The 24,509-nt window shown below is 49.7% G+C and overlaps 1 protein-coding gene across 2 annotated transcripts in view; it reads right to left on the bottom strand.

Moving 5' to 3' along the window:
• The window catches only part of SYNE3 (spectrin repeat containing nuclear envelope family member 3), a 105,329-nt gene that overhangs the window by 70,371 nt on the left and 10,449 nt on the right, over positions 1 to 24,509 (bottom strand). The window contains exon 2 of one of the 2 annotated variants that reach the window (XM_073241893.1): positions 2,921 to 3,045. The exons of the other annotated variant lie outside the window; for it this stretch is intronic. The gene's annotated coding sequence lies outside the window, so the exon portion shown is untranslated. The remainder of the gene's footprint in view (positions 1 to 2,920; positions 3,046 to 24,509) is intronic. 2 annotated transcript variants of the gene reach the window in all.

Below are 24,509 nucleotides of genomic sequence, written 5' to 3'. Positions count from 1 at the left end.
TAGAATATGCAGGCGTGTAAACTGGTTCATTGTGGCTTTAATCTCCTCTCTAGCATGTGACTTGATTGGCTTCCAGAAGCTTGGCTTTTATGCGTATTTTTACAAAACAAGGAATGGGAGGGGCAGCGAGGAATCTTCCAGAGTTTCAGATGACAGGACCTTGGAGAAGTACAGCTTTAATCACTAAAAGGCTGTGAGGTTTTAGAGAACCCTTCCATCTGGAAGTGCCCAGGATCTAGGAGGCGTGCTGGTTTGCAGACCCTGAGGAACGTCAAACAGAACACTAGGGGTCCAGCAGGTTGGGGCAGGCCCAGGCAGGCCTCAGGTTCATGGATCACCCTCAGCCAAGGGACCTAACTACCATGGGCTGGGCAAGGTTGCAGGCAGCATTCAAGAGACTGGGGCCAAACCAATTCAATCCAGTTCAATGATACAAACAGTAACTGAGCACATGCTCCTTGCTAGACCTGATGCTCCAATCAGCAGCAAACAGCAGGCACCACCGCAGACCCCAGGAGAAGCAGCAGAGGGAACACACAGGGGGCCTTGCAGGAGATGAGCTGCAAGCCGGCGTGGCAGTTTTGAGGGGAGTGGAAAGAGCTCCTGACTTTTCCTGTGGACCCTTTCCCACAATAAAGGCCTTAAATGCCAAGAATAAAATGCAAAGAATTACAAAGGAACTGATCATATTAAAACACCGTTATCAAAATACTAAAAATTGAATTCATGACATATACACACTTCTTTATTGACACATTAAGTCACAAGATCTGACAATGGGTCTAATAACTACTGTAATTTTGAAATCGAATTAAACTGAAACTGAATCACTATCAGCTACAGGTTAAGCAGTAAGATACAGTTTATGTCCTGTCCATGTTCTTGGCCCCTAACATCTACCTGTAGCTCCCTGTTGGTCCATGGGCTAGGGGGAGAATACTGCTCTAAGCTTCCTAACAGCCAAGGGAAAGGAGCGCCTGTTTCCTTACCCAAGTTGAAAAGTCTGAAGTTAGAGATGAAATGAGCAGCTCAGGAAAAGCCCATCACAGTGGATTTAAAGACCAGGAAGACAGACGACCTCCTAAGAATCATTCAGCGAAAGCTCATCCATCACCGAATCTCACAGACCCCCCTTTGTGGAAGCCAGGGTGGCGGTGGAAGCCTCAAGAGGATCACACGGCCAGGTGAGCGAGGTGGTGCACAGACCCGGGTGGGGAGAGCTGGGGGCAGCCACTTGCCCCTCTGAAGAAAGGAGCTCTCCTCCATGAACTCAGATAAGCTTCTGGGACTCTTCCCCTCCCTCCCCCAGGCGGCAGCCAGAGGGGGCTTTCTACAACACAAATTCAGCTAGCCGCTGCTCCACTGCGAAGATCTGCAGCAGCGCAGTCTTCCCGTTTCCAGCCCCCACATGGCCCTGTTTCTAGCCATGCTTCTTCCTCCACCTCCTCACAACCATCACCCATGGCAAATGTGTCCTTAGCACGCAGCGTCTCTCTGACACAGCCAGCCATAACCTCTGGCCCTCTGCTGGAAGCAAGCCCCCTCCCCAGAGCAGTGCCATGCCATGGGGTCCCCAGAGCACCTGTGACCACCAATCTCGCTTCTGCGCAGGCCCATCCCCCCTTTAGCTGGATGCATGGCAATGCCTTCCCACTGCTGCACCCCAGTGCTGGCAGTGAAGTCATCAGCCCTTCGGTGATGTCAACACGTCACATTCCTGAGAAATCCTTAAAAGGGGGAACCCCCAATCTTTCAGCGTGCCTTTCCTGAGGTCACCCACACTTTCTCTCAACCTTTCAGGGTGCCCCTCCTCTCTGAGGCTGCCCGCACTTCCTCTCTCTTTAAGTGTATAACTTTAAATAAAACTTACACTCTGCTTCACTGCTGCGTCTCTGCCCTTCAGTTCTTTGTTGCAGCAGGAACAAGCACCAAGGAAAACAAACAACACTCCCCCAACAGATGGAAGGAGCCAGTGAGCAAAGAAAGCAGCTGGGCTGCAGCTGGGGTGAAGCGGGCTGCTGGGCCTTCCTAAGTGGCCAGTGGTGGCAGGGAAGGTAGGACAGAGGGCCCTGGACTCGGAGTCCTCACATGTACTCTGAGCAAGTGCCTTTACCTCTCCGCACCTCAGTTTCCCCATCTGTACACTGTGAGTGTTGAAGAGGAACCCCTGAGGTTGTGGGTAACAGTATTGCTGAAATCTGTAAGCCAGGCCAAGCCCGGCCCCAAGCTGGGCCTGGGGGGGCCACCCTCCACCCTCAGACTACCAGCCTGATCTGGGCTCTGGCCCCCTTCTTTCCCCACGGAGCCCCTCCTCAGCCAGCTTAGAGCACCACTTCCAGCACAGTGCCCTCTTTAAGATGGGCCAAGGGGCGTGGCCTCCTGGGGCCATGTGTAATTATTCCCCATGCACTTCCGAGGGAGATGATCCAGGGGACTTTTACATTAGCAGGGGGATGTACTTTGTTGTAAAGGATCATGTAGTAAATATTTTTAGACCTTGCAGGCTATATATAGTCTCTACTGCATATTTTTCTTTGCTTTTACAACCCTTTAAAAATATAAGAATCATTCTATGTTCATTTGTTGTACCAAAACAGACCACTAGCCGAATGTAGCCTATGGACTATTGTTTGCAGACCTCTGTCTTAGAAGGTCCAAGGCTACGACCAGCAGCTTCAGGAAGTCACAGTGGCCAACAGGCACATATCCTGGGATAGGGCAGGTGTTGAGCCCAGAAGGACCTAGAACTGGTGCTGGGGGTCTTTGCCCCATTATTCACTAACTGTGTGACATCTGGCCAGTCACTGAACCTCTCTGAATCTTCATCTCCTCATCTGGAAAATGGGTTATTTTATACCATTTGCTATAACAAAATACCACAGACCGGGTAGCTTATAAATAACAGAAATGTATTTCTCACAGTTCTGGAGGCTGCAAGTCCAAGATCAGGATGCCAGCATGGTCAGCTGAGGGCCCTCTTCTGGCTCCCAGACTTCCTCTGTCCTCACAAGCTGGAAGAGGCTAGGGCTCTCTTCGGGGTCCCTCCTATAAGGGCACTAATCTCATTAATGATGCTTCCCCTTCATGACCCTAACCACCCAAAGGCCCCACCTCCTAACACCATTATTTTTGAGGGTTAGGGTTTCAACATGTGAATTTTAGAGGCCCACAAACATTCAGAGCCCAGCATAGTGGTAGCACTTAGATCTGACTAATGGAAAAAACCCTCCGTCCAGCGCCTGGATCACACTCCACGCTTGGAAGAGGTTCCTTGTTACCCCGAATGCCTCAGGCCAGATGAAAGGTTTTCCTTCCTTAGGAACCTGAATCCACACACACACAGTGGCTCTCCAACTGTCCCAAGCCCTGGGGCTGGGCTGGGGGTCACTGGCTATAGACTGATGCCTATGTGTACCTCACCAGCTGCTAAGGGGCCAAGTGCTGAGGACCTGGAGGAACCAGGTGGAGCTCTGGCTTCATGGGCTTCCTGTCCCGTGAGGGGGACCAATGTGGGCTTTGAGAGAGGGGAATGCAGCGCCTGTGCGTGGCCACAAAGGAGGGACTGTCACCTGGCCTGGGCAGGTGGGCTGAGCGGGAAGTGCTGCATGCTGTGGGCGGGGGGCAGGCTTGAGGCACAGTGGGGTTTAGCGAGGCTGGAGCATGCGGACAGGGGGGAGACAAGGACCAGATCAGACAGAGCCTTCTTAGAAGCCTGGTGTAGCAGCTGGGCCAGTCCCTGGGGGCAACAGGGAGTCCAGCAAGGGTTCAGGTGGGGTGACATGACTTCTTCTGAGCTTCAGGCTGGTCTCCTGAAGGTAGAGTGGGGTAGCACTCACAGAGGGGCCGGCAGAGGCTGGGGGGTCAGTGCAGACACAGGCAGCTCGTGAGGCCGAGGCCAAGGGAAGGTCATGGGAAAAAGTGGGGAATGCGTGCCTCTCTGGGAGGGCAGGTGTCTCATCTTTGACAAGTTTGTCCTGCTTGGATTAGTGGAGTGAACATAATATAAAAAAATGGACCTGTGTATTTTCCAAACATATTGGCAAAAAAAAAATGTGCTCAGTATTAAAAATTAAAAAAAAAGCTGTTTCCATTTCCAAGTCCAAAAAGCAGCCCTGGGGTGTGGCTGCAGGCGGCGGGAGGCAGGGCCCATGGGTGAGTCTCTGGGTGTCCCTGAGGAGTCCGTGAGAGGGCTGGGCACAAGGGTACAGCTCCTTGTGGTTCGGGGGGACGCTGGTCCACAGGCAGAAATAGAAATGAAACTGTCTTGGTTTTCAGCATCCTGTGTGGTTATCAGAAATGACATCTTGAAGATGACTTTTTTGTTGTGACAACAGACAGACCAGGTCACAGAGACACTGGAGCCGTCAGGACAGAGCATGTGGTCAGATGGAGCCTGGTCAGAAGCCACTGACCCATGAGACGGGCAAATCCCCAGGAGGCTGGCAAGACCCATGGGCATGGCTGGACACCTGGCTTCCCAGGAGTGGACTGTGAGAGTGTACTCTGGGCAAGACCGAGAAGCTTCCAGAATCTGAGCTCCAGGCCTGAGCCATTGCCTCAAAAAAGGAGATCTTAATTAGAGTCACAGGGAAGGTGCAGGGTGAACTGGGGCGGAAATGTCACGAAGAGGTCTGTGGTGGACAGAAGGTGCTGGAAAACATGACGTAGACTTACAGAAAAGACCAGTCAGGGAAGAGACAGGAGCTGACATTGCTGCCACGGTGCAAGGCCTGCGGCTGACTCGCAGGGAACCTCGCTGAGCTTCCCCCTCTTCCTCTCAGGGTGCTGTGGGGACTCACGGGGCACCTACCCAGGAACAGGCGCTGAGGGCGGGGCTGCCACCTCCTCCTCCAGTCACAGACAGGACTGGCCCGTGACAGAGCCATCGGGGCAGCACTAAGATTTGAACCTGGTTCTGTCAGCTTCCAAAGCCTGTGTTTGTCTTGCTGAACACACTGCCTTCAAAACCAAGTTCAGCTCCACCGCCCACCAGGGCACCTGACAGGGCTGCCCCAGCGACCTGTATTGTACAGGGTCCAACCGGTAGAGAGAATCCACTGTGAGCCCAGCCAGACGGACCCAGCTACACAGTGGGGAAGCTGCTGAGCAGCTGCCAGGAGGCAAAATAGGACCCAGAGCTCCCCAATTCTACCACAAGGCTGGAGGGATGAAGGTGGGAGTGATGTTACCCGACCCGGCTGGGGGCCGCTGAGCAGCAGGAGCAGGGTACTGGCACCCACAAATCTCCTGACACGGATTACCTGGTGGGCTGACTGGGAATCCAGCTTGTCCACCAGGGCTCAGAACCCTGTTCCCTGGGAGTCAGTGACTTAGATGGGTTTTCTCCCCTCCCCACCCCTCCCCGCCCCACTCCTTTTCCTGGGCCCTGGGAAGCTGTGGCTGCAGGGCAGAGATCCCTGCTTGGCTCTGTGGTGCCACCAGTAAGGGGCAGACAACACATAAGAACCAGGCTGGGACAGCCTCTTTCCTCAATCCCTTCAACAACTTCTCTGGGAACACGCAAATACTATTATACTGTTTGCTATCCGGTGATTCACACACTCTAAGAATCCTGCCCATTAGGGAGCACATGATAGATACCAAACCCCTCCCGAGCACAGAGGGCCGAAGGCAGGTTCACAGAGTTCTGTGGCTGGCATCGTTGGTACTATTTTTAAAAGATGGAAACTGAGTCTCAGCAAAGCCAGTAGCTTACCAAAAGTGGTGGATGTGGGAATGACAGCTCATGACCGTAAGCCGACATCTACCTGGCATTCTGCATGGGCCTGCCTCTGTGATAAAGGGCGTATAGCTGTTAACTTATTTATCCTGCAAAGACCCAGTGAGACACTTATTATCACCCATAGTTTACAACTGAGAAAACCGAGAATCGACAATAGTAAGAACACTGCCCAAGTCAGGGAGCCTTTAAGTAGCAGGGGCAGGACTTGAACTCAGGACGGCCTGAGTTTACACGGGAGACTCCGGGCTTCCGCATCCCAGCCTGTACCCTCAGAGCCTCACTGAGGGCTGCCCACACTGTGCAGGGAGCTCAGGGCAGCGGCCTCTGTGGGTCATCCTCGATGGGCATCTAACTTCCAGGAAGAAAACTCTAGGCATAAATCTGGGCCTCAGCTTAACAATCTACAGCCAGAGACAACAAACAGGCCCCAGTTGCCAGGCAGCCTCAGTCATACGGTGCCCAGCCATGCCGGCCCTGTGCCAACCCAGCTGCCCACTGGCACTTTGTTCTGGAGCCCAGAAGGATTCGGGACTCAGACCCAAGTAAAGCCCAGCTCCCGTGGCAGGCCCTACAGGCATTTACAGCCTGTGCCGGCTCCCCTACCCGGCCAGCCTGCTGCAAACTGACCCAGAGCCCTGGCATGGGGAGCCCTCCCCCTCCCGTGACTTGCTTGGCTTTCCCGTGACTCATTCTTGCCCTGCCGCAGAGTTTCCATCCTTACTCATTCCACGGCTCTTAGACACACAGAGGGAATTTCAGGAAATGAGCGGGCAGCTGGTTTTAATCCCAGAGTTAATTCCAAGTGGCTCCTGGGAACGCTGTCTTTTGTTTACTTATTGTGTTCAGTGTGGTAGAGAGGTCTCTGTTCGGGGCTGTGTTCAGAGCCTCAGGATGGCCCTGGGTGACTTTCTCATGTGGCATTCGCAGAAGGTGATTCTGAGAGCAAAGTGCATAAACAGAGGGATGGGAACTCTTACCCCATCTTACTTAATCTTACAACAACCCTGCAACCAGAGTTGGCAACCATTACTGGGCTCTACCCCACCATAGGGGCGACCACAGGCATGGAGAGGTCAAGGGGCTGTCCCACAGCCTCACAGACTTCAGGGTGCCATAACCCCCATCTGTCCAGGGGCTTGTTAATGGCTAGGCAAGAAACCGTGCTTGGTGACAGGGATGTAAGGTCCACTTTACAATTGCAGCCACACGGGGAATGGGCCAGCAACTGCTCTCACAGGTGCAATAGGAGGGACTTCCAATCAGCTCTCCATCACTGATTAATGGTAGCTGGCAGTGGTTCCTGCACCTGACCCCAACTTCCTTCCCAAGTGACCCATGCAGTGTCCTTGATGGCATGGCAGTGACAGACACCACCACGCCTCCCCTCCAGGCCTCTCTCAGTGGCCCTGGCAGTCAGAGGCACATGCCAGGCCCCCAGTGCCTTGCACCTCCTCTTTCCCACTGAGCAGTGATCCCAGGAGTCATTCCTGAACCCAGCAGACCGGACAGACACATGGCCCCACCTGCCCCAGCATCTCCGCAGACCCAGCGCCCCTCCCAGGCTGCCCGCAGCGCTGCTCAAGGGAGCAGGTGTGACCGGCATGACCACACAGACCTGGCCACACACCTCCCGCAGCCCTCAGACCAGAATAACACGGAATGCCCGGACCCTCAGGACTCCGACCAAAGAGGACTTCAGAAACAAGAGCTTCCTACTAGATGAAAATGTCTTTCCATTCAAAAGCCTTGCACCAAAATTGGGGTTTTTTAAACCTTTGTTTTCATTTGACAAACATTTTTAAACTTCTGTTAGAACTTGTGATCTCTGCAGACGTCCTCCTCAGTTCCCCATCTGAGACCCTGGCCAGGAGGAGGAAGCCAGTCCTCCTCGGGACCCTCAGGGGTGGCGCTCCCGCTGCGCCCTGCCGTCCTAGCTCGCGGGGCTGCTCCTGGGCCCTCCTTGCCACTGCGGGTGCTTCTGGGAGCTTAGCCTGGGGTGCTGTCTCCCCTGCTTGGTTCTGTCTGTCGGGTCCTTCCCCCCCACCCACTTCCTTCAGCGGACTCTTCCCTGTTCTCCTTCCCTAGATGCAGCTCAGAGCCATTCAGAGGGGGACCTTTCCAGCTGCCTCTCCCCCACAGGAACGGCCCCCTCCGGGGGTCCCCAGGCCGTGTGCGTGCTGTCATCTACTGCACCTTTACTAAGCTCTTCACTTGGATTTTCCCATATCGCCTCCCAAGCACCCAAGGAGGTAGGTGCGATTATTGGTCCATCTCGTGGGGGGAATCCTGGAGCCTGAGGAGGCACGGCATGGTTCTTAAGCCACGGGCCGGGCGGGACCCCGCAGTGCACCCACGCTGCTCATATTTAACCATTCATATTTGTTGACACAAACAACAGGAGTTCTCAGGAGGGCAGGGGCAGATTCATCTTAGTGACTAATTGGCTGCAGATGGGGTTTCCTTCATTTTTAACAGATTTATTAGGGCATAACCAATAAATAATAAATACATATTTAAACTGTACAGTTTGACACATACACCCATAAAGCCAACACCCCAAAAAGGGCCCATCATCACCCCAAAACTTTCCTGACCCCATTCTAATCCCTCTCTCCTCTCCACGCCCCATCCCAGGCAGCCACGGGTACGCTTACCGGGCTGAGGTTAGTTTGCACTTTCTGAAGGTTTCTACGTAAACTGGACGATACAGTATGTAGCCTTGGGTTTGTTCTATTTTGAGGGGTTTGGTCACTTTTACTCAGCACACTGACGGTGGGACACATCTGTGATGTTGCCTCTGTCACAGCTTCATTCCTTCTGGTTGCTAAGATTCCAGGCTGCGTAGGCCACAGGCTGTTTATTCATTTACCCGTTGTATTTTGCTATTACAAACAAAGCTGCTCTGAGCACTTGTGTGTGGACATATGCTTTCGGTTCCCTGGGAGAAATAGTCAGCATGCAAGGGCTGGATCATATGGTCAATGTATGTTTACACTTTTAAGAAACTACCGAACTGTTTTCCAAAGTGGCTGCCCCACTTTACATTCCCGTGGGCAGTGTGCAAGAATTCTGGTTCCCGCACATCCTCCCATGGTCAGATTTTTTCATCTTGCCCCTTCTGATTGGTGGGCAATGATATCTCATTGGTTTTTGTACTTTAGGAAACCCCACCAGGCTCCCAGATCTATGCTAGGCAATGCCCAGGCCCCTCTCCCTGTAAGGCTGCTGGCGGGCTTGGCATCAGACCTGATGGCTGAAGGCTGAGGGAGTGAGGAGCTGAGAGACAAGGAGACACGCCATCAACAGGACCTGCTCCAACTTCAAGGACGCTGTCTGCAACTCTGTGAACAGGCAGTTGTCTGAGTACAAACCAGGCACCTTGAACCAGCAGCCAAGCATAGGAGAACACAGAAAAGAGAGGCCCTCACCTGCAGGTGGGGCTCTCTGAACTCCCACAGAGCAGTTCCCTGGGGTGCCTATTCTATGCCCCTGCAGTCCCAGACAGGCTGGAAAGGCACTGTTGTTCAAAAGGGACCTAGATGCCTGCACCACACGGGGCCTTCTAGCATCAGGCATGAAAACCAACAACCTTCCAGTTGGCAGGCCAAGCCACTGAGCAATCAGCCTGTTGGAACGGGAGCTGCACCGGCCCAGCCCTCACTGATCTGGATCACTGCTGTCTTGATCAAGGTACCTGAGACAGACACTGACACATAGTAGGTGCTCACAAATATTTGTGAACAGATAGATAATCCTGGAAAATGTAAAAAATTATATTCGTCCCCACTGGCACTTAGTAGATACTTGATAACTGTCCATTTAATTCTGCTAAAAAGTAGATGTGTAGAACCAGGGAAGCATCTCTCTGGCCTCACTGTTCCCTGACGTACACACACTGCAGGCTCAGGGGCACTCGAGGAGGCAGGGAGCGGGAGGGTGGGCATCAGCAGAGACTGTTAACTCGGGTTGGGGACAGAGTGGGCCCCAGAATGGGATGTGGGAATGTGGGTCCAGAGCAGGCTGTGGATTACCAACTGGCTCCCAAAACCCAGTCACCTCGTTGGTAAAGTAGGAACAATCATTGCCCCCTGATTTCCACCACTTCCAGTGATATCACCCAAGATGGGTGATAATATATTGGGAGGCTGTCGCAAAGAGAAGGGGCAAATCTGATTGACGGTGTGACTTTTCCCAACAGAATCACTGTCAGTAAGGGCCGAATATGCTGCTCTATCCAAATGCACCCGACTGCATTGATCATCTTCTGTCCTGACAACCCACCGGCTAACTGTACCATGCTCCCAGGTTACAGTGTATGAGTCACAGGCTGCGGTAACCAATTGTGGGGCAGGCATGGTGGCTGGAGTAAAGGCCACATTGTTCCAGCCTGTAGTTCCAACCTGCAATGTCTGGAGACCTGAACAGCAGCTCCCTCTTCGTGTCACACCATTTTCTAAGGCACTTTACAGTACTTCAGAAACAAACACTCTGTCAGGTAGGTTCTCTTATTAACCCCATATTGTAGATAAGGAAACAGAACACAGACATGTTAAATAACTTTCCCCAAAGCACACAAAGCTTGGCTTGGAACTGGGCAGTTCGGCCCCAGAGGCTTCCTGCTGACCACAGCACCTTATCTGTGGACAAGAGTTTGGGACCTAGCCAGCCAGCATGCGTGGGCTGGTTGGAGAGCCAAAGATATGAGTGAAGTGAGAGCCGCTGCTGCACGGAGGACAGGAGAGTTGTGAAGAGTCCTTTCTGGTGGCTGTCCTCCACAGCTCCACCTGCCATCCTTCAGATACTGCCCAGAGCAGTCCTCACATTCAGGCCAGGCCTATGGCCCTATCAGCAAAGCCATGCTTTACCAGCCACCCCTTTGAACTGTGGACCTTGCTACACAGACCAGCCAGCATGCCCTACTCAGCTCCATAACTGTTGTGTCTATCTTCCCAATGGACTGTCGCCCTCAAGGGTGGAAAAATGGAGGAGGACAGCAGGGCTGCGTGCTAAATGAGCACAACACAAACCTTCTTGGACAGGCAGGGCTGGGGTAGGAGGAAACTGCCCCCAGATTTGAGACGGACTCCAGATCTCAGGCTGCAGGGCTAGGCCTCCGATGCAACAGCCACAGAGCAGCCAATGAAATGTTCTGCAGAAACTTCCCTGAGTCTCAGCATGTAACAATCGGACTACTTCTCAGGAATACTCTTATTTAGTTGTGTCATTTCCTAGATGGGAAGACTGAGGCTTTGATTAGGAAAGAGACTCACCCAAGACCTTGCAGCAGCTCAGTGGCAGAGCTATGGCCAGGACTCATCTTGATATAAAAACATCCTGTGCCTCTGAGGGAAGCATTATATTTCTCCAAAATGACCCACAAAGAAACAATCAGCTGTCATATTTATAGACAATTTTCAACAAGAGTGCCAAGACAATTCAATGGGAAAAGAATAGTCTTTTCAACAAATGGTGCTGGGACAGCTGGATGTCCACATACAGAAGAATGGGCTAGGACCCCTACCTCACACCACATGCAAAAATTAACTCGACATAGATCAAAGGCCAACTTGTAAGAATAAAAACTATAAAACTCTTAGGAGAAACATAGGTGTAAATCTCCCAGAGCTTGGATTAGGCAGTACTTTAGACATGATACCAAAACCATAAGGAAAAGAAAAAAAGAGACAAATTGGACATCACCAAAATTCAAAACTTGTGTTTCAAAAGACACCATCAAGAAAGTAAAAAGAAACCCACAAAATGGTAGAAAATATTGCGAATCTTTTATCTGGTAAGGGACTTTTACCTATAAAGACAAAACCCAATTATAAAAATGGATGGAATGAAGCCAGCATCACCCTAATACCAAAACCAGGCAAAGAACCCACCAAAAAAGAAAATTACAGACCAATATCCCTGATGAACATAGATGCAAAAATACTCAACAAAATATTAGCAAACCGAATTCAAAAATACATCAAGAGGATCATAAACAACGACCAAGTGGGATTCATCTCAGGGATGCAAGGATGGTACAACATTCGAGTATCCATGAACATCATCCACCACATAAACAAAAAGAAGGATAAAAATCATGTAATCATCTCCATAGATGCTGAAAAAGCATTCGACAAAATTCAACATCCATTCATGATAAAAACTCTCAACAAAATGGGTATAGATGGCAAGTACCTCAACATAATAAAGGCCATATATGACAAACCCACAGCTAACATCATACTGAACAGTGAGAAGCTGAAAGCTTTTCCTCTAAGATCGGGAACAAGACAGGGATGCCCACTCTCCCCACTGTTATTCAACATAGTACTGGAGGTCCTAGCCACAGCAATTAGACAAAACAAAGAAATACAAGGAATCCAGATTGGTAAAGAAGAAATCAAACTGTCACTATTTGCAGATGACATGATATTGTACATAAAAAACCCTAAAGACTCCACTCCAAAACTACTAGAACTGATACCAGAATTCAGCAAAGTTGCAGCAAAATTAATACACAGAAATCTGTGGCTTTCCTATACACTAACAATGAACTAATAGAAAGAGAAATCAGGAAAACAATTCCATTCACAATTGCATCAAAAAGAATAAAATACCTAGGAATAAGCCTAAGCAAGGAAGTGAAAAACCTATACCCTGAAACTATAAGACACTCTTAAGAGAAATTAAAGAGGTCACTAACAAATGGAAACTCATCCCATGCTCCTGGCTAGGAAGAATATCGTCAAAATGGCCATCCTGCAAAAGCAATCTACAGATTCAACGCGATCCCTATCAAATTACCATCAACATTCTTCAATGAACTGGAACAAATAGCTCAAAAATTCATATGGAAACACCAAAGACCCTGAATAGCCAAAGCAATCCTGAGAAGGAAGAATAAAGTGTGGGGGGGATCTCACTCCCCAACTTCAAGCTCTACTACAAAGCCACAGTAATCAAGATAATTTGGTACTGACACAAGAACAGAACCACAGACCAGTGGAACAGAATAGAGACTTCAGACATTAACCCAAACATATATGGTCAATTAATATACGATAAAGGAGCCATGGACACACAATGAGGAAATGACAGCCTCTTCAACAGTTGGTGTTGGCAAAACTGGACAGCTACATGTAACAGAATGAAACTGGATCATTGTCTAACCCCATACACAAAAACAAATTCGAAATGGATCAAAGACCTGAATGTAAGTCATGAAACCATAAAACTCTTAGAAAAAAACATAGGCAAAAATCTCTTGGACATAAACATGAGTGACTTCTTCATGAACATATCTCCCTGGGTAAGGGACACAAAAGCAAAAATGAACAAGTGGGACTATATTAAGCTGAAAAGCTTCTGTACAGCAAAGGACACCATCAATAGAACAAAAAGGTACCCTACAGTATGGGAGAATATATTCATAAATGACAGATCCAATAAAGGGTTGACATCCAAAATATATAAAGAGCTCACACACCTCAACAAACAAAAAGCAAATAATCCAATTAAGAGATGGGCAGAGGAGAGCTGAATAAACAGTTCTCTAAAGAAGAAATTCAGATGGCCAACAGGCACATGAAGAGATGCTCCACATCACTTGTCATCAGAGAAATGCAAATTAAAACCACAATGAGATATCACCTCACACCTGTAAGGATGGCCACCATCCAAAGACAAAGAACAACAAACGTTGGTGAGGTTGTGGAGAAAGGGGAACCCTCCTGCACTGCTGGTGGGAATGTAAATTAGTTCAACCATTGTGGAAAGCAGTATGGAGGTTCCTCAAAAAGTTCAAAACCGAAACACCATTTGACCCAGGAATTCCACTTCTAGGAATTTACCCTAAGAATGCAGCAGCCCAGTTTGAAAAAGACAGATGCACCCCTATGTTTATCGCAGCACTATTTACAATAGCCAAGAAATGAAAGTAACCTAAGCGTCCATTAGTAGATGAATGGATAAAGAAGATGTGGTACATATACACAATGGAATATTATTCAGCCATAAGAAGAAAACAAATCCTACCATTTGCAGCAACATAGCTGGAGCTAGAGGGTATTATGCTCAGTGAAATAAGCCAGGCAGAGAAAGACAAGTACCATATGATTTCACTCATATGTGGAGTATAAGAGCAAAGAAAAAACTGAAGGAACAAAACAGCAGGAGAATCACAGAACCCAAGAATGGACTAACAGTTACCAAAGGGAAAGGGACTGGGGAGGATGGGTGAGAAGGGAGGGATAAGTGGGGGGAAAAAGAAAGGGGTATTACGATTAGCATGTATAATGTGTCGGGGGAGGCACGGGGAGGGCTGTGCAACACAGAGAAGACAAGTAGTGATTCTACAGCATCTTACTGCACTGATGGACAGTGACTGTAATGGGGTATGTGGTGGGGACTTGGTGATGAGGGGAGTCTAGTAAACATAATGTTCCTCATGTAATTGTAGATTCATGATACCAAAATAAAAAAAGAAATGGATGGACAAAGGACCTGAATAGACATTTCTTCAAGAAGATGTACATACAAATACCCATCAAGCACATGAAAAGATGCTCAACATCACTGACCATCAGGGAAATGTAAATTAAAACCCAAATGAGATGCCACTTCGCAGCCATTAGGTTGGTTACTCAAAAAGACAGATGCTCACCAAGTACTGGTGAAGATGTGGAGCAGGGGGGCCTTCAGACACTGCTCATGAGAGTATAAAATGAAGCAGCCACTTTGAAAACGGCCTGGAAGTTCCTCAAATGATTCAACACAGTCACCGTATGATCCAGCAATTCCACTCCTAGGTATATATCCAAGAAAGGAAAGCATATATGTTCACATAAAAATTTGCACACTAATGCTCATAATAGCCAAAAAAGTGGACACAATCCTTATGTCCATCAAATTATGAATGGATAAATAAAAGATGTTATATCCATACCATGAAATATTATTCAGCAATAAGAAGGAATGAGTAGGGATGATGCTGCAGTGCAGATGAACCTTGAAAGCATCATGCCAAATGAAAGAAGGCAGGCTCAGAGGACCACATAGAGCATGACTCCATTTATCTGAAATGTATGAACAGGCAAATCTATAGACAGAAAGGGGATTAGTGGTTGCCTAGGGCTGGGGGTAGGGGCATGGGAGTGGTGTGTGGTTTCTTTTGGGGGTAACAAAAGTGTTCTGAAAATGACTGGGGTGAAGTTTGTACAACTTTGAATACACTAAATAGCATCACATAGTACACTTTAATGTGTGAATTGTATGTTGTAGACTTATAGTTCAATAAAGTTGTTTTTTTTTAACCAAGAAGCAATCAGAAGCCCAAAACTAAGAGAGCCATTCAAACGGAGCTACATTCAAAGTACCTATCTTTGCTTTAATTTCCTTAAAATAAGCCCATCAAAAGGCCTCCAAGACTCTTGCACACCTCCAGTATGACTGTCTCACTACTGCTTCCAAACAGCCTAATTTTCATATAATTAGGGCAAGAAGGAAGTTCTTTCTTCCAGGGATCTGAAACCTGTCCCTTATCAATGTTGTATAGATGTTTGGAAAGCTTAGGGACCACTTGAAATCTGTTTCAAAAAGTAGAACCTGTATCTGCCGATCACCAAGCACGAATCAGGTGCCAGTCTATATGCCCCTCCCTCTATAGGCATCCACTACACCTGATACTTAAGGCCACTTTGAAGGTGGTTATCATCATCCCCATGGCAGAGATAAGGAACCCAAGGCTCAGAGAAGTATAATAACTTGACTTTAAAATCTCAGAACTGGTCACTGCTGGTGCCCAAAACTGGAGCTGGGATTTGAAACTGGGTCTGCAGGCCTCCAGAGCTGCAGCCAACCCAGCCATTTCAACCAGATAGCCTCTAAGAGCCTGACACCAGTAAGGCTTCCAAACTGGTTTTACAAGCATTCTACAAATGGCATGAAGGTTTTGAATGAAATGATGAGAAAAACAGAAAACAAACTCTTCCTCTCAAAAGAGAGGCTGAATGCAGCCAATGGCATGGGCAAAGTGCTGGCCTGGGAGCGTGACGTGTGGCCTCCAGTGACGGCATCTCGGTGGGAAGCCAGTTGACTGTGCCTGGGCAGTCTCAGCAGACACTAAAGCCAAGTGAGGCCCTCAGAAGCACTCAGCCTTGGGCACCAGGGTTTCCAACTCAAGGACACATCATCTGGTATTTGAAATTCCTATAAGGAACAAAACCTCGCCTGTGAGAAGCTACTCAATTCAATTCAACAGCATTTCTGAGTTAATAATAAAAATATTTTCTATACCTGAGAGTCGGGTCTTAATATTCATTTCCATTTTACAGATGAGAACAGTGAGACGGAGAAGTTCATGGGGACCCTGAGGTCTCAGAGCAAGTAGTTGGCAGATGAGGAGTCAAATCCAAGACCATTTGACTTCAACATCCAGATGTGCCCAGGGTCATGCCCAGTGCTGAGCCAGGCGTGGGCCTGCAGGTTACAACTCATGGGCTGCATGATCACGAACTGTGAAGCTGTTATAGGCTCCAATGGAGAGGCACACAAGAAGCTCTTGGAACGCAGAGAATGGAGCAATGATGCTGATTAGGGGACCCAGGGAGGGCTCACAGAGGAGGAGACACCCTGGGAGAGATGGAAAGGATGAGCAGGGTCTGGATGAGATGAGAAGTGGGAAAGGGCATGACAGGTGGATGCTCCAGGGTGAGCAAAACCTGGGAGGCGGGAAAGTGCAAGGCCAAGTTCAGGCTGCAGAGTGGGCTTGGGAATTGTGAAAGGGACACAGAAGGAAGCAGTGTTGGGGAGGCAGGCTGGCCTGGATGGCATGGGATTCAAAGCGGTGCACTGACTTTAGTCTGTGGGCAATAGGGAGCCAGTGAGGGTCTGTGAGGATGGGAGTGGCAGGCTCAGGTCAGTAACAGATCCACAGGCAGCCAAGGCAGCATCTGACCAACTGTGCAGAAGCTGGCTCCCCGCACGTGACATCTTAGGTGACTGCTAGGGACTGCCTTGTACAGTGCCATGGAATCCTCAAGCATCCTTCTGTTCTTTAAGAAAAGGGCCAAGAGTTCAAGTCAAAGGACTTTTTCTCAACAACTGATTGAACATGCAAGCATCTGCTTAGCTATGGAAGCAGCCCACATCCTCCCAACATGCGCACTCGAAGTTTGTCTCTAGGGGTCCTCTCTGGGCAAAGCACCCAGCCACACACTGCAGCCATGCTGTTTGGTGGGTACCAAGAGTCCTGCCTGCTCCTACCCTGTCCCCATGCCAGGCTCATCTGTGACCCTATGATTGCCCCGAAGGGGTATCAAGGCCACCATGGGTCTTGACCATCAGATGACCAAGGAGGTGCTTGTGGGTTGGGGAAAATGTCAACAGAAGTTCCTGCATATGTAGCCACATGCTGTGGGCTGGGCACTGGGCAGACGTTATGCGTCCATTACCCACCAGCCACCAAGGCAGAGGGGGCAGCCACATTGCAGACGGGGAAACTGAGGCTCAGAGGGGCCAACTCTCCTGCCTGTCAGACAGCTACTGAGACACAGAGTCGGGAGCCAGCCAGGCCTGTCTGGCTCCAGTGCCTGTGCCATGCTACCAAGTGGTCAGCAAAATGAGGAAGTGAGTCAGGAAGGCAAACGAAGGGGGTTCCTTCATGAGTCAGAACAGGATTTCCCATCACACACTGCGCTGGCTGCAGAGGCCAGGGTTCAGGGCCAGCCCCTCTGCAGGGAGCATGCCTGAGATGGGGACAAGCCCAAGAGGCATGCACAGTCACTGCTGATGGGCCTGGCAATGCCTCCCCTGTAGCCTGGGTGTTGGCTCAAAGTGAAACACTAGAAAAGGGATACCGATTCCCGGGGTTCCAGGAACTGATGGCTGAGAGCAGCCCTGCTCCCTTGTACCTTCTCATTCCCCCCAGACAGGCCAGCTAAAGAGCAAGGGCATGCCTTCAAAGGACCCTGTGTACCCAGGCAGAGGGCTGGGCTCGGCCTATCTTCCAACGGAGAACCACACCAGGCCTGATTTCCCTGCATTCCAGAGCGTGGGAGATGCTCAGTGTCCTTCATGACAGATCTTGGTTCAGCACCCACTTGCTTCAGACGCTCTGGTCGGTGCTGAAGATCTAGGAATGAGCCGGCCAGACCCTGCGCTCTTAGATGACCTGCTCAGCCTCCCTTTTCCCTCCTGGAAGGTGGGCACAGCGCTCAGCGTTCTCAACACTTCCTCCCACCCCTGACCTGTCTCCGCCGAAGACATTCTGGAATCCACCCAATCGCAGGTCCTGCACTCACTAGATTCATGAATCAAACGGTCTCAGCGGAACAGGGAATTTCAACTGCCTCCTCCTACAACGTGTAGGGACCCCCTGATGGGCTGGGCCCCCTGCCATGAGCCCCCTGACAGCTTGTGCAGCATTTTGTCTGTCTGTTCTCCTGGTGAGGTCTGCAGGACTCAGCAGCTTCCTGAAGACCCCCTGACTTGAGGAAGACTGAAAATAAGCTAGCCCCCCTCCCCACCCAAACACCCCCCCCCCACACTACACTGTTAATCATTAAGATTTCTCATCATAAATGCTTCAGAATATTCCATGGGGTGGGTGTCTCAAACTTTCCTAGACCATTTCCATTTGCTGGACAGTAATACAGCATTTTCCTGGCTGCTGGTTTTTTTAGTTCAGCTAGAACATTTGCAGATCTGTCATTTATTTAACAGTTGACCAAGCCCTGGACCCGTCTGGCCACAAAGCAGAACTCCCAGTCTACTTTATTCCGCCCAAGTGGCATTTTTATGACCAGGGGACATCATTTTCTTAGGTTCTGCACTTTCCCTTCAGCATCAGCAGCCAGCCTTCTTTTCAGGGACATTTGTCACAAAGAAACAAAGTTTGTGGTCACATGACTGTACTTGCAACAAGGAAGAGGAGAGAATAACCAAATCTGGGTAACGTGGAAAGCCTGTACTGGGTGGGGCAGGGTGGGGCTCACTCTGGTGAGTCAGTGTCCTGGACCCCACCCTCACAAAGAGTCACAAAGGCCAGTCTCTTCTGGACACTTCCTAACAGCTGTTAAGACTCCAGAGCCATCCTACCTAGTAACCCATTCAGGCCTCACTTAGCTGCTGAAAAACTCTGTGGCCTTAGCCAAGTGAATTTAATCCCTCTGACTTGACTTTCTCATCTGTAAAATGGGAGTGATGATCACATGAACTTCTCAGTGATCTGAGGATTTAGTGAGTTATACTGATATGAAGTGCTTAGAACAGTGCTGGTAAGCAGTAGGCATTGTATGTTTTATTAAACAAATAACACATTTGCAAAGGTGACAGTTCTACTGAGAGAAAACAAAACCCACCAAAGATACAAGTAACAGTCTTAGCAAACAGGAGATGGTTAAGAAAAGTATGTGACATCCACTCCATGGAATATTCTGGGCCATTTACAGTGAGAAACGTTACAGAAACACCATGGAATAACACTGTGACTAAAGTTAAAAAAGAGCAGGCTGCAAAACCGTACGTACTCTAGACCCGGGGTGGCAAACTTTTTCTGGAAAGGATCAGAGTAAGGATTTCAGGTTCTGCCGGCCAGATGGTCTCTGTTACAACTACTCGAATCTGCAGTTGTAGTGTGAAAACAGTCCCAGGCAATATGTAAATGCCAGCATGGCTGTGTTCCAATGCCTTTGTTTACAAAAACATGCAGCATTGGGCCAGTGGACTGTATTGCCAACCCTGCTGTGCAAGTTATGTAAAAACTGTGTCAGAAAGAAAAAAGATTGCAAGGAATACAGAGAAAAAGGAATTCTCTTAGGGCAGTGAAATCATATGCATATTTAAAACTTCAATTTCCTTAAGGCGATAGTAAGAGTTTTTTAAAAATTAAAGGACTTTAATGACACAGACATTCTAAGAACAAATGAAGAGATTCACAGTTCTGAGACTTTCAAAGTAAGTTACAATGAGTCTCAGGCCCAGCATTCACGTAATGCTACAGAGAAAAGGGAAAGGCTGGGGGTGTGGCCCATCTGGATTCAGTCTCGCTTCTTTACCTACTAGCTGTGTGTCCTTGGGCAAATTTATTAACCTCTCTGTTCCCTCAGTTTCCTTGTGTATAAAGTGAGGATAACAATGGCACCAATAAGCACACCAAGGCTTGGCACTGAGTCTGAGGCACTGCAGGCTCTCAGTGCAAAGAAGCTGTCCCCCATACCCACACAGGCCCCGTCCTGCTGACCTTGGGCCTATGTCACCACCAGGAACAAGGCAGACAAGAAAGCTCAGCACATGTTACTTTGCAGCTAAGGAAAGTGCCCTTCCAGGGTTTTCAGGTTTGGTTTATAAAACCATACAGAACCTGAACCTTGCTTTTTAATTAATAAAAGTCACTCCAGCTGTGGTAAGAAGAGCCCAAGGAAGGCAGCGTTCATTCCAAATGGCAGTTCTCAGGGCTGTACTCACCGAACCCAGGGGAGGCCCGTGTCCCTGCAGACCCAAACCATGCCCAGCCCAGGAGGCTCTGGCACCCGGGGACTTGGACTCCTTCCCCAGGAAATCTGCCAGTCTTGCAGGAGGCTGAGGGAACAGAGTGCTCTTGGCAAAAAGGAGCACTGAAGGGCCAGGGTCAAGGGTCTTTCTGACTTAAACCCTCCAGTGCACCTCAGCCCCCACCCGAGAAAGTTGACAATGCTTAGCGGGACAGCTGCAGCCCTTCCTCATTCATTTCTGCAGCCTCACCTCCCACCTCTTTCCACCTCCTCTCCCTGCAGTCGGAGTTCCATGGGGCTTTTCCGCTTACTCTCTTTGCTTGGCTACATTCACCCATCAGCGCTGCCGTTACTGCCTCCAGGAAGCCTCCCAAGATTTGTCAGGGGTAGAGGACTAACATTGGTAAGCACCTAGAGGGTGTCAGGCACTGTTTTAGGGGTTTATGTACATCAGCTCATTGAGGTCTCCATCCACGGTCACCTAGGAATGACTGTCTACTTCCTATAGATAAAGAAATCAAGGTTCCGAGTGGTATAACCTGCCCAAGATCACCCAGCAAGTGATCCTGATGCCTCTTTCTCCCCAACAGCTCCTTAGCAGAGCCCATGTCCTTTCTCACTGCTGCTTCAGCAAGATCACCCTGCAGCCGGGGGCTGGGGGCTGGGGGATCAGCATGTACTCTCGCCGAGGGCGGAGGCAGGGGGCAGGTCAGGCACACACTCAGCCTCCCACACCAGGCACAGAACACCATCTGACTTTTTAAAATGTCTTTTCTCCCTCCTCTCATACAATGCTGGCTTTAATGGACTTCCTTGATGGGACTGATGGCTAACATGTTTTGCATGAAAGGCAAATGCCACCATCCCCGAGTTGACCACACTCAACAGTAGGGCTGCCACCACCCCAGAGGGTGCATTCTTTCTGCCTCCACAGCAATGGCACCGCATGTGCTGGGCCTGTGCACCATGTCCCCTCCATGAAGCTTCAGGCTCTATCCCCGGCCTGCAAGCAATTGGCAGGGGCTCAGCGACTCGCCTCCTCCTTTGTATTTTCTTTGGAGCACATGAGAAACCCTCTGGTGTGGTCTTGTTTACTTATTGTTCGCTTGTTGAATCGACATGATTCTAGATCCTTCTAGAATGTTAAGTTCCATCAGAGCGAAGACTTAGTTAGTCATGTCCACTGCTCCTGTTCCACTGTCTGGGGCACACAGTAGGCCTTCAGCCAGGAATTGGTGAGTGAGTGAATGAATGAATGAATCTCTATGTGTTCAGCACCATTCACTCCTTCAATGAACCTTCACAGGGCCTCCAGGTGCCAAGTGCAGCAGAGGAATGCTAAGCTGGGGGGGGGTCCCCCTGAGGAACTCAGTGTCTGGGGGAGAAAGATGCATAAACAAAGAAGCCCAATGGGGGGCCAATGAGGTTCAGCTCAGAGGGACAGAGCAGAAGTGGGATACACTCGACTTGTGGTGATGGACGGTCATGGGAGGAGTCAGAGAGGCAGGGCAGTGGGAGGGGAGGGGACTCAGAAGAGGGAACAGCATGTGCAGTGTGGCAAAGCATGAATTAGCCACTGAGTAATTCACCCCAGTGTGGCGGAAATGGAGGTGGAGACCCAAACCCCACAGCATTCAGCCTTCAGCATTTACTAAACGCTCTGTGCTCTGGGGCGCGCAGGGGTTGGCCTGCAGACAAGGGTGGCTTCTGCCTTCTGGGTGCTCACAGGTTGGGGTCAGCAGAGTCAGTCCTTCTTCATGCTCAGGGGCTCTGTAAGCAGAACAGGAGCAATCCAGTCTGAAGAAGGCCCGAGGCCCGGGGGAGTGGACCCCTCTTGCTGCTGCCCACCCGTGGCCAGGACCGCCCAATGCCACAAGCAGGGTGCCGTGACTGCACTGACCTCAGGTGGCCAGCTCTTCCTGGCTTGCCCAGGACTCTCCCAGTTTTAGCCCTGACAGCCATGTGCCCTAGGAAACCCCTCACTCTCTGGCAAACTGGGGACAGTGGTCACATCCGCTTCACCCTTCACCAACCTCTCCTAAGACACCCTCCCCCAAGTCCTGACAACCCCACCCCACCCAACTTCTCAGCCACTCAGAGGTGGAGGCTGGGTTTCCAACAGCCTGAGTCTGGCGCAGCCAAGAGGGAGCTGCTCCAGGGGACAGACGGGAGAGCCAACTGTGGAATCTGATTCCTGTGTGTGTGACCCTCTCTGAGGAGGGCTTCAGACAACTGCAAGGTGTGCAGAAAACACTGGCTGGGTCCACCTGGCTTGGCTGGTAGTCACAGCTGCAGCACACTCTCTGATCCCTTCGCTGTCTACCTTGTTATGAGCTCTCTCTCCCGAGCCCTCTGCAATCCAAGGCCAGGCTTCCTCCCCGGCCTTCCTTGTGCATTCAGAGCAAGACCCAATGCAGGCACCCAACTCCCATGGGCTCTGCTTGTTAGCAGCAACGGGTGACTGACTATGGCACTTCCATCTTCATTTTACACAAGGGAAAACCAACATTTTGCACTGACATCCGCTCCCGAGGGGAAGGCAGGAAAACTTGGCCTTCACCTGATGCCTCAATCCAGGTGGCGGCTTCTGCTCCCTACATACAGAACAACAAAATCCCACCTGAGATATTCACAGAACACCCTCAGCCTGGTGTCTCTCCAAGCTGCTGGCGGTTTGTGAGGTCCCCCAAATGAAGCTGGTCCCCCATGAATGTGAGGCACAGCATGCAGGAGTTCCAAGAGCAGGGCTCTAACAGGAAAGATGCTAATGATGAAATAAACCCCTCAGAAAGTACCTAGATATAGCTAGATACACTAGATTTCTCTCCCTTCTGAGCCCCTGCAAGGGTATCACGTGCAACCAGCTAGGTCTTCCGAGTCACAGAGTCCCCTAGCTCTGCTGTTTATTATTAGCTTGTGACCTTGGCCAAGCTCGTAACTTCTCTAGGCCTCCTTCTCCATGAAACTATGCAAGGCTGGCTAAAGGGATAAAGCATACTCACCCATCTGTCCCCTTGAACCCATTACAGAGGGGAGAGCAAAGAGCTACCCTGCATGGAGAGTGTGCTGTGTGCCAGGTAAGAGCTAAGGCTAGCACTGATTATTTTACTGATGTGGCAGGTTTCACAATTATTGCCTCTCCAGATGGAAGAGTGAGGCTCAGAGAGGCTAACACACCAACCCAAGGTTCCACAGCCAGTGTTGGACAAGTTTCTGCTGCCAGTTTCCTCCCCTGTTCACCACTGGACTTACTATTTGCTGAATGAATGAACTAAGTCATTGACATGTGGTTCTATTTGAAGGAGCAGACAGAAGATTGAGACCTGTTTCAAGAACAGAAATGATTAGAACAGGGACTTGCTCAAATCAGCAAGCCACTTCCTTGGCTGTGCAAAGGGCCCCTAGAACAGGGGGCCACAAACCACAGCCCATTGCCTGTGTCTGCACAGATCTCTAGCAAAGGATGATGTTCATAGTTCTAAGTGGTTGAAAAAAAAATCAAAAGAAGAGTAACATTTTGTGACAGGTGAAAATTACACAAATTCAAATTCCAGTGTTCCTAAGTAAAGCTTTATTGGGACACAGCCGTGCCCATTCATTTGCATGCCCCTGTTCTAGGGGCCCTCTGCACAGCTGAGGATGCGGCTTGTTGATTTGAGCAAGTCCCTGTTCTAATCATTTCTATTCTTGAAACAGGTCTCAATCTTGTGCCTGCTCTTTCAAATAGAACCACATGTCAATGACTTAGTTCATTCGTTCAGAAAATAGTAAGTCCAGTGGTGAACAGGGGAGGAAACTGATTTCTAGATACAGTGGAAAAAGTAAATAATTTCAAGAGACTGTATGGCCCATAAAGCCAAAAATAAATATTGACTATCTACCCCCTCATAGAAAACATCTGATCTGTTCTAAAGCTGCAGGGATGCACACTATCACATCAAAGGAAATACCTCACCCCACCCCTGCCTACCAGCACAGCATTCCACCAGGCCTGAGGATCTAGAAGAGTCCATACTCTGACATTCAGCAAATAGAATAAATCTCTGATATCCAGAATGGGCTAATCAACAAAGCTTTTCAGGTGCTGGACTTGTGTCTCCATTGGGGTTTTTCCTCTGGAGTTTCCCTTACTTTAGACATTGACGTGATATTTGCCAGCAAGCTGAGGTCTTCCCTGCACTGCCAGGGACCTTCTGTTAGTGCCACCTGCCCATGGCCTCCAAGATCTGAATCGTGGCTGGATTCTGGTTTGGGGCATCCACCCTCTCCAGGGGGCCATG

Source organism: Manis javanica, chromosome 8, assembly GCF_040802235.1.
Source record: "Manis javanica isolate MJ-LG chromosome 8, MJ_LKY, whole genome shotgun sequence".
In the NCBI taxonomy this organism is placed as follows: Eukaryota; Metazoa; Chordata; class Mammalia; order Pholidota; family Manidae; genus Manis; species Manis javanica.
Note: the sequence above shows the minus strand (reverse complement) of the source record. Positions and strands in the feature narration are given on the sequence as shown.